Raw genomic sequence first — 11,199 nt, 5'->3', positions numbered from 1 at the left:
TGCTGATGCTGCTCGAGAAGCTCCACACAGAAAACGCAGTCTGGTGATGATGCCCAGGAGGGCTTGGAGAGCGCGTGGCTGTGCCTCCCTCGGGGCGGCTGGACATTTCATGAGGACTTGCCTGGGGTAGACGAGGGAGGGATGGCTGAACAGAGGAGGGCATGGGTGAACCCAGTCTTGTCCTGCAGAAACAATAGCTGCAGACGCCACCTCGGAAATGCACCTACAGGGAGGGTGGGGCTGGTCTGCAAGAAACAGAAGAAGGGAAGAAATGTCTCTGGTCTGGTTCCTGGAAAGCGGAATGTGAGCGTGGCTTGCAGAGAAGGTGAGGGCCTGGCTGCAGGGAGAGCCCAGCCTCCTGGGCCTGGAGCTGCCGAAGGGGCCTGGCACTGGCTGCTCAAGGAGCTTCGGTGCCAGCGCCCCCACCCTCTGTCAGTCCTGGGTCATGGCTGTAGGTGAGGCGGCACAACCTTCCAGGCACCTTCTCCGCACTCCGCACTCCCTGCCCCCGCAATCCTCAGCAGGGGCTACAAGGAGAGACCTGGCCCCAGCACTCCTCCATTCCCTGGGGGAAGGGCACCCCCACAAAGCCAGAGACAGAGACCCCCATGCGAGCGGTGCAGGAGGAAACCAGGGCTGGCCTGCACATGAACCAGGTGATATTCCTGACCTCTCCCACTGCAGTTTTGCCCAGACCCTCCCTGCCCAACTAGATAGATGCTGAGCTGTTGGGAAGCAGAGAAGGGACGGAGGCCTCCGCCTGCGCTGTCTGCAATGCTGGAGCCACAACAGGAGCCCCCCACTGGGTGAGGTCTGAGAATCCATGGAGTGGTCTTTGCTTCTGAGCTGGTGCCTGGGGGTGGCCAGACTTGTTTGCAGTGGGAAGCCAGGCGGACGTGGGCTGTGGGTGTCTGGGGAGAAGGCCTGATTCAAACCCACAAGCTTCCCGCAGTGCCAGAGCCGGCATAGAAGTGACCCAAAGGCAACAGTAGTTTCTGGGCAGCGCAGCAGTCAGGAGATGGGCCCCAGGCTGCCTGCTTGCCCCATGTCTGCCGGACACAGGGAGGCCACCACACATCACTGGGTGCCAGCAGGCATCTGTGGTTCCCCTAGGACTGATGGGGAGATGCCAGCAGAGAGTGGGGGGCAGACGGAAGCCCTGGCCACAGTCCTGTCCCTCTCCACAGTCACCCCTGAGTGAGGGGGAATGAAAACTGATGCCTGGTTGTTCTTGGAATTGACTGGATTTATTTTCCTTCCCTGTCTAGAAGTGGGGCTTAACCAAGAGATGAAATTGCATGCCTGAAAATGTGTGGAATGCTACTTTTCTTGGACCCTTTGTTTGTGGCATGGGAAATACTTTTTTCTGCACAAGGTGCATAATTGGAACTCTGGAAGTTCTGACCCCAGGTACGCCCCATGGGAGCTGGAGAAACGAGTTTCTGACGTGTGTCTGGGTTTGAAAATGCTCGGCTGGGGGCAGATGGAAGAAGAGAGAATATCGGGGGTTGTGCAGAGAGGATTGGAAAACACACACCTCTGATGGGCAAAGCAGAGGAGCCAACTGCCAGGCAGACAGAGAGGAGGATGGAGGAGCCCCTTCTCTCCCAGGGGTGGGAGGCTTGGAGGCTGGGAGAGCAACAACGAGGACCAGAGAAGCAGCAGGGCCTCCCAGCTCTGCCTCCACAGGCCACACTCCAGCACAGACTGGAACGAGCCTCTGTGCTTTTCTTCAAACTCAAGAATGACAGAGGGCCCAGAGCTGGCTGTGTCTTTCCAGACTGAATTCAAGCCTACAGCTGGAGCTAGGAAACGTGAGATGGGAGTCCATCTGGACTGGAGCATGGCTCTACCAAATGTTGAAGGCTTGCCTGGGGAGGGAATGGTGTATCTTCCTCCCAGGCTGCAGCATCTGCAGGCTCTCAGGGCACTCAGGGAGGGTGTCCTCACATCCCTGGAAGTCAGTAACTCCCATGTCATGCCCTACATTTCAGATTTGTGCTTCCTTGTGTTTTCCTGCAGTAAAAATGGGATAACTTGGTTGGGAAGCAATGATAATCTCTGAATTAAGGAAATTTGCAGAGACAAGCTACTGTGGCAAATATAGACAGAACTGGAGTTTTTCCCCAGCTGAGGCTCCTGTATGTGAACTCTAATTATCAATAGATCTTAAAACGGATAAAGCTGGCAGGTGTTGAGTCCTTACGGCATCTTTATGAGGCACCTACTATTGTTTCCACCTTTCAGATGAGGAAAATGAGCCTTGATAATGTTCCAACAGTGAGTACAGGGTCTGGAATGGATAGCAACTCTCACTTGGAAAATATGCTTTATTTGAACACATTGAAAACAAGTATGCTGATGTTTTATAAACCATAGAAACACCGAGTCCAAGTTCTATGATTTACTCCTACATAATGCATTAACTATTTAATGTATCTATTAAACTTCTGTGGCTTTATTTTAAAATTGCATGCTTTCATGAGGAACGATGGAGCAAGGTTGGATTCATCTGCCCACACAAGAAGCCTGCCTTGGGTCCTGGGCGGGCCAGCTGGACACGATTGTTAACAGACACTGACAGCTTCTAACCCGGGGCTCGTGCTCCCTACCTGATGGCAAAGGTGGGATTTGGGATGAGACTGTGTCTCCCTGTGACACGATGCCCAGAGGGAAAGAACAGTGGCTCGTTCTGCAACTTCCCTCCATGTTTATGTGGGGCTAGAACATAACCACACCTGTCCTTTCTAGTGTACAAGTCAATGGGCTCCATTAGAATGTAACATTACTCCACTGCTGAATCAAAAAGTATTCTAGCACTGTCAGATTTGCAGATGGCTGACGTATGCACAGAGACGCTCTCCGCTGTGGAAGACATTGCTGTGAACTGTGGGACGTCTATACTTCTGCCAATCTCAGAGCCGGGAGCTGTCCTGAGACCCAGGCCTCCTGCCCTGGCCCCACTGGGTAAAGGCTTCATGGGACTTGGTTTTCTCTTGGTCTAGTGTCTGTGCCCTTCAACTCCCAGAATTCTTGGGGCAGGTTTGAGTTTCCCAGAAGATTACTTCTTAGCTCCTTCTTCCTGGGGAACCCTGCTAGCCACTGTGGCCATGTGGCTCAGAGGGCTTCACCCACAGGATGCTGGCTGGCTTCCCCTCTGCCTCCTCCCCAGCCTTGGTGTCTGCCCTTTCTAAAGGGAGATGGGGCCTGGGGAAGCTGTGCCAGGCAGACTCTTCCCACGTGAGCTTCCAGCAGAGCAGAGTGTGGTGGCAGCTGACGGAAAGTGTCTGGATTATGTAGGAAATTCAGCCTCTTCTTACTTCCTCATTGTATTAGTTTGTGTTCATGCTGCTAATAAAGACATATCCCAGACTGGGTAACTTATAGAGGAACAGGTTGAATGGACTCACAGTCCCACATGGCTGGGAGGCCTCACAATCATGGCAGAAGGCAAAGGAGGAGCCAAGGCACATCTTATATGGCGGCAGGCAAGAGAGCGTGTGCAGGAGAACTGCCCTTTATAAAACCATCAGATCTCATGAGATTTAGTCACTGTCACTAGAACAGCATGGGAAAAACCTGCACCCATGATTCAATTACCTCCCACCAGATCCCTCCCATGACATAGGGATTATGGGAGCTACAATTCAAGACGAAATGTGGGTGGGGACACAGTCAAACCAGATCACTCATTAACGCCACTGAAAGCCGCTTCACATGGAGAGACTTTTGTTATGTTTTTTATTATACATAAAAATTAGGAACTTTAGCTCTTAAATCTATCAAAAAATACATAGCATTATTTACCAATTTTTTTATGTTAGACATAAAAGACACTTTGGCCTGGCTTCATTTCATTTTGCCATTTAAGTTTTCCCCATGACCTTTAAATGCAGAACTGTTTAATAATCCAAGGCAAACTTTATTCTTTAAAGGAAGACTATTAACATGTATAAAATCTTAAATGGTCACACGGGAAATGTTTGTGCCAGAGCATCCCTAAAGCCGTTCTGCTTGGATTAGAGTGTGGCTGGCTGGTTGGGGAAATGAGTTTTTTATTCCGAGTTATGCCAGAGCTTCTGTGCAGCAAACTGCACCTCTTCCAAGGGCACACCCAGGAGTGGAGCTGCCTGGAGATTTAGAGAAAGAGAAGCGGCTGAGGCTTTGTTTGTTTGTGTTTGTTTTGCACCAACAGGCAATGGAGGAAAAGTAGTAAGACATTTAAAAGTTTGCAAATAAAAAAACTCTGCAATTTTTTTTTTTCATCCTAGAAAACTCTTGTTCAACTAAAGCTGTGAATTATGAAGGAAAATCCAACATACGGTGTGCGAGGAAAGGGAGGCCTCAGGGTCAGGAGAGGCCCTGCGTGGTGACTAAGAGCCTGGAGTCAGGTGGGTGCGTGTCCTGAGTTCCCTCCTGCAAATCTAACCGCATCTCAACACTCTCACAGCCCATCCAATGCGGCTTGCAAACCAGCTACAGAATGTGAAGGGCTCAGTGCAAATTAAAAACCCGTGGCTCCTTCCCAAAAAATTATAAACCATTTCAGACCAGTGACAGCAGAGCATTAGACCAGGCAGGACTCTCTGGGCAGGGCCGGGGTGATGTGTGGTCCATGCGTCCAGGACAGTGGCCCTGAAGGTCGCTTTGTTACATTTGCATTTGCCTGTTCCATCCTCTCCAATCCCAGCCCCGCTGGCCTGGGGGACATACTTTCTCCATCTCACAGGTGAGACATGCATACTTCAAGTGTTAAAGGAGTATTCCCAGGGACGTCTGTTTGGCGGGTCTGGATCCAGGCACCTAATGACCAGTAGGCCCTGCCTGCCCATTCCACATCCCATTCAGATCCCATTCAGAGAATCCAGCCTTCCCCCTCTGTGGTGGCCGGGCCAGCCTGTCTTTTGATGTCTTGGCAGATCGAGGTGCTTCTGCTCAGTGCAGGCAGCATTGAAGCCTGATGACGTACCCTCCATGCTCGTCAAAATGAAACCATCTGAGTGCCGATTTCCCCTTTATACGTTCCATTACAAGGTTCTTCTATTACAGGAAAAAATAGCTGAAATGTATAAGATGTCAATATTTGTGTTTTCCTGTCAACTTTAGCTTTAATATTCAACCATGTTCATAGTTTTCAAGCCTGGGACAACTCCATATCGTGCTAAATGCTTCAATGTGGAAGGTGATACTGGATATAGTGAAATATTTGGGAGCTGCTGGACGTATTTTGTCAATGATTTCTAGGTAAAACTCCTACTTTGGAAGTACTGAAAATTGCCACATGGAGGAGATAAGCAGCTTAAGTTGAAAGTGGTATTTGAAAGCTTACTAAAGCCCCTTGACACCTAAACACCAATGAATTACTTCAGTCTGTTTTATCTTTCACAGTCTACTTAAAATATTGAAATAAATAGTGGCCCCACTTTTCAGATAGTGTCCTTATAGCAATAAATGAGTAAAGAAGAAGTAAAATATTTAGAAATGTCACCATGATTTAGCTAATTCTCATGTATTCTAATATATAATTGGAAACATAAAAACATTATTTGTACTCCAATAATCACAAGTGAGCATTTTCTCTTCTATAAAGTAGTGACATTTCAAATTAGGAACACTCTTTTCATCTCCTATATATCTATTTTGTTGAATTTCTGCAGTTTTTGCCTTGATTTTCTCATGAGAATTTCCACAGGCCTTATTTGGAAGAGCACTGAACAGACTTCAAGGTAGGCTTGATATCAGCGGGTTCACAGGGGTCCCTGAGCTTGATAGCAGGTTCACAGGGTGTCCTTGAGCACAAGGGTCCCCCGCCTGCCTGGCCCAGGCCCTCCCACAACCCCCGCCTCTTCCACCCAGGTCCTATGTGGACCTGATTTTAACTCTGCAAAGCCACTGATATGGTTTGAATCCGTGACCCCGCCCAAACCTCTCGTTGAATGACAGTCCCCAGGGTTGGAAGAGGGGCCTGGTGGGAGGTGACTGTGTGATTTCTCACACATGGGAGAATTCTCATGAATGGGTTAGCAGCATCCTCCTGGTGCTGTCCTCCTCACAGTGAGTGAGTTCTTGTGAGATCTGGTGGTTGAAGTGTGCAAAACCTCCCTCTCCTCTCTCTCTTCCTCCTGCTCCTGCCTTGTAAGACGCCTTGCTTCCCTCTGCCTTCTGCTACAATTGAAAGCTTCCTGAGGCCTCCCCAGAAGTAGAAACTGCTGTTTCCTCTACAACCTGCAGAAACACGAGCCAGTGAAACCTCTTTTCTTTATAAGTTACCCTGTCTCGGATATTTCTTTATAGCAGTGTGACAATGACCTAAGTCAGTCACCTTTGCCTTAAAGTAAAGCCAGTGATGACAAAGGGTCCATACGACTCTACACACTCATGAATGTAAAATATTACACATATTTCGTTTTCATCCTCAGTATCTGTTTAAGAACAAGAAAAGAGAGAAGAATCAAATAGATGCAATAAAAAATGATAAAGGGGATATCACCATCAATCCCACAGAAATACAAACTACCATCAGAAAATACTATAAACACCTCTATGCAAATAAACTAGAAAATATAGAAGAAATAGATAAATTCCTGGACACATACATCCTCCCAAACTAAACCAGGAAGAAGTTGAATCTCTGAACAGACCAATAACAGGCTCTGAAATTGAAGCAATAATTAGTAGCCTACCAACCAAAAAAGTCCAGGACCAGATGGATTCACAGCCGAATTCTACCCGAGGTACAAAGAGGACTTGGTACCATTCCTTCTGACACCATTACAATCAACAGAAAAAGAGGGAATCCTCCCTAACTTATTTTATGAGGCCAACATAATCCTGATACCAAAGCCTGGCAGAGACACAACAAAAAGTGAATTTTAGACCAATATCCCTGATGAACATTGATGCGAAAATCCTCAATAAAATACTGGCAAACCAGATCCAGCAGCACACCAAAAAGCTTATCTACCACGATCAGGTTGGCTTCATCCCTGGGATGCCAGGCTGGTTCAACATACACAAATCAATAAATATAATCCATCACATAAACATAACCAAAGACAAAAACCACACGATTATCTCAATAGATGCAGAAAAGGACTTTGACAAAATTCAACAGCCCTTCATGCTAAAAACTCTCAATAAATTGGGCATTGATGAAATGTACCTCGAAATAATGAGAGCTATTTATGACAAACCCACAGCCAATGTCATACTGAATGGTCAAAAACTGGAAGCATTCCCTTTGAAAACCAGCACAAGACAAGGATGCCCTCTCTCACCACTGCTATTCGGCATAGTATTGGAAGTTCTGGCCAGGGCAGTCAGGCAGGAGAAAGAAATAAATGGTATTCAATTAGGAAAAGAGGAAGTCAGATTGTCTCTATTTGCAGATGACATGATTGTATATTTAGAAAACCCCATCATCTCAGCCCAAAATCTCCTTAAGCTGATAAGCAACTTCAGCAAAGTCTCAGGATACAAAATCAATGTGCAAAAATAACAAGCATTCCTCTACACCAATAACAGACAAACAGAGAGCCAAATCATCAGTGAACTTCCATTCACAATTGCTACAGAGAGAATAAAATAACTAGGAATCCAACTTAAAAGGGATGTGAAGGACCTCTTCAAGGAGAACTACAAACCACTGCTTAATGAAATAAAAGAGGACACAAACAAATGGAAAATCATTCCATGCTCATGGATAGGAAAAATCAGCATTGTGAAAATGGCCATACTGCCCAAGGTAATTTATAGATTCAATGCCATCCCCATCAAGCTACCAATAACTTTCTTTACAGAATTGGAAAAAACTACTTTAAAGTTCATATGGAACCAAAAAGAGCCCACATTGCCAAGACAATCCTAAGCCAAAAGAACAAAGCTGGAGGCATCACGCTACCTGACTTCAAACTATACTTCAAGGCTACAGTAACCAAAACAGCATGATACTGGTACCAAAACAGATATATAGACCAATGGAACAGAACAGAGGCCTCAGAAATAACACCACACATCCACAACCGTCTGATCTTTGACAAACCTGACAAAAACAAATGGGGAAAGGTTCCCTATTTAATAAATAGTGCTGGGAAAACTGGCTAGCCATATGTACAAAGCTGAAACTGGATCCCTTCCTTATACCTTATATAAAAATTAATTCAAGATGGATTAAAGACTTACATGTAAGACATAAAACCATAAAAACTCTAGAAGAAAACCTAGGCAATAGCATTCAGGGCATAGGCATGGGCAAGGACTTTATGACTAAAACGCCAAAAGCAATGGCAACAAAAGTCAAAATAGACAAATGGGATCTAACTAAACTAAAGAGCTTCTGCATAGCAAAACAAACTACCATCAGAGTGAACAGGCAATCTACAGAATGGGAGAAAATTTTTGCAATCTACCCATCTGACAAAGGGCTAATATCCAGAATTTACAAAGAACTTAAACAAATTTACAAGAAAAAACAACAACAACAACAAACAACCCAAACAAAAAGTGGGCAAAGGATATGAACAGACACTTCTTAAAAGAAGACATCTATGCAGCCAAGACACGTGAAAAAATGCTCATCATCACTGGTCATCAGAGAAATGCAAATCAAAACCACAATGAAATAACATCTCATGCCAGTTAGAATGGTGATCATTAAAAAGTCAGGAAACAACAGATGCTAGAAAGGATGCAGAGGAATAGGAACGCTTTTACACTGTTGGTGGGAGTGTAACTAGTTCAACCATTGTAGAAGACAGTGTGCCGATTTCTCAAGGATCTAGAACTAGAAATACCATTTGACTCAGAGATCCCATTACTAAGTATATACCCAAAGGATTATAAATCATGCTACTATCAAGACACATGCACATGTATGTTTATTGCAGCACTATTCACAATAGCAAAGACTTGGAATCAACCCAAATGTCCATCAATGATAGACTGGTTTAAGGAAATGTGGCACATATATACCATGGAATACTATGCAGTCATAAAAAAGGATGAGTTCATGTCCTTTGCAGGGTCACGGATGAAGCTGGAAACCATCATTCTCAGCAAACTATCACAGGAACAGTAAACCAAACACCACATGTTCTCACTTATAGGTGGGAATTGAACAATGAGATCACTTGGACACAGGGCAGGGAACATCACACACTGGGGCCTGTCACGGGGTGGGGGACTGGGGGAGGGATAGCATTAGGAGAAACACCTAATGTAAATGACGAGTTGATGGGTGCAGCAAACCAACATGGCACATGTATACCTGTGTATCAAACTGCACGTTGTGCACACGTACCCTAGAACGTAAAGTTTAAAAAAAAGAAAAACAAAAGAAAGAAATAACCATTTAACGTCTTGTACGCCAGGGGACACCATGGTGAAAAACCAGGCATGGTCCCTGGGAAGAAAAGGTGGCTTATTGGAAAAGACGAACAGCCAGCCAAAGACAAAGACAATTTGATCTAAGTGTCCTGGTTGCTTATCACTGATGAAACAATTCTAAAATACCCCAGTGTCAGAGCTGACCCAGTCAGGGTCAGGCAGGTCAGAGGAGGCTGTGTTGTGTAAAAGGCTTTTAATCTGAGGTGGAAAGAATTCCTGGAAACAAGCAAGGGAGGAAGAGCCACACACTGGATGCCAGGAGGGGAGGACAATGGATTAGCAGTGGCAGGAGTGGCTCTGGGGACAGAAACGGCCCAAGTAAGAGCATGCCATGGCTTGGAGGAAGCCTTACTGAGCAAATCATTATCACCACGGTAAGGACTAGCATTTGCAGACATTTCCACCCACCAAGACTGTTTAAATATTTTACTTGTATTAATTAATTAACAATCTGACGAGGAAAGTAATGTTATTTTTCCCGCGTTACATGAAAGGGAACTGAGGCACAGACACGTGGATGAGTAAGTGAAACTGAGATTTCAGTTTCAGTTGCGAAGTAGAACTCTCATCTCTGAATATGACTTTACTCTCCAGGAAACACTTGCCCAGGAAGATGAAGTTGCAGATACATTTGTTTGTTCCACGAATGTCCTGAAAACCAATAACCCGGACACCAGACTTCACTAGCCCTGGCCAGGACCAGAACTGGCCATGGGCTCCTCAGACGCCCTCTGCTCTCTGAGACGCCCTCAGTGCCCCTTCCCTATGGCGCTACTGTCGCCTCATCCCAGCACGGTCTCCCCCAGGAAGACCCGACCTGAGCCAGGCCCTGCCCCTCCTGAGTGAGCTGCCATCCCAGCCCGGCTTTGTCAAAAGGTTGTTCAGTTATTTTTCCCCCAGAGATCTGGCTGTCAGCAGAAGAAAAAACAAAAACAAAAACAAAAAACTTCTTAATTGTTTGCTTATTTAAAACAAGAATGTATCCCCAAATTCATTTTTGCTCACTTATTTGGGGCAAAAATGTACCCTAAACTTTTCTTTAGAAAATTCTGCAGGTGGAAATACTTTATTTAGATGACTAACAAATGACAGGCCTAGTCTGGCAAATGTACGTGACAGACATCATTGCATGGTGAACTTCCTCCAGCCGGGAGCTGGTGTTTGTACCAGGAGATGGTCATCACATCACTGAATATATCTTTAACTAGGACCTCATCCCAACACCATGCAATTCTAATGCTCCATGAGCCTACAGTTGACTGGCAACGACAGAGCAATGGGTGAAGACAGAGGCAGAGGGAACATTAACACAGGGGAAGGAAACAGAAGGTTCTGCTTCTGAGACCCTCACGCTAGACTCCACGGAAGACAGGCAGAAAGGCAAACCACACGCCACTCAGATGCCAACTTCCCACGCATTTCCATGTTTTGGTTTCCAATCGGGGGGAGTGAGTTGGTCTCACAGAGGCTCCAGCCTCTACCCCTGGCCTCTACCCCTCGGCTCTCTGGGGCCTGGCCTCCCGTGTCTTGCTGGTCCCAGGCTGCCCACATGGCCCAGGGACAGGCCCACTTTTTGTCAGCCCCTTTCTCTTTTATTAAAAGTGTTTTATTTCCATAGGTTTTTGAGCAACAGGTGGCGTTGGGTTACATGAATAAGTTCTTTAGTGGTGATTTCTGAGGTTTTGGTGAACCCGTCACCTGAGCAGTGTACACTGTACTGATACATAGTCTTTTATCCCTCACTTCCCTCCCACTCATTCCCCCAAGTCCCCAGGGTCCGTTGTATCATTCTTATGCGGTTAGTTTGGAGGTGGT

This window comes from Chlorocebus sabaeus, chromosome 14 (genome assembly GCF_047675955.1).
Source record: "Chlorocebus sabaeus isolate Y175 chromosome 14, mChlSab1.0.hap1, whole genome shotgun sequence".
Classification (NCBI taxonomy): domain Eukaryota; kingdom Metazoa; phylum Chordata; class Mammalia; order Primates; family Cercopithecidae; genus Chlorocebus; species Chlorocebus sabaeus.
This window is presented reverse-complemented; position numbering follows the sequence as displayed.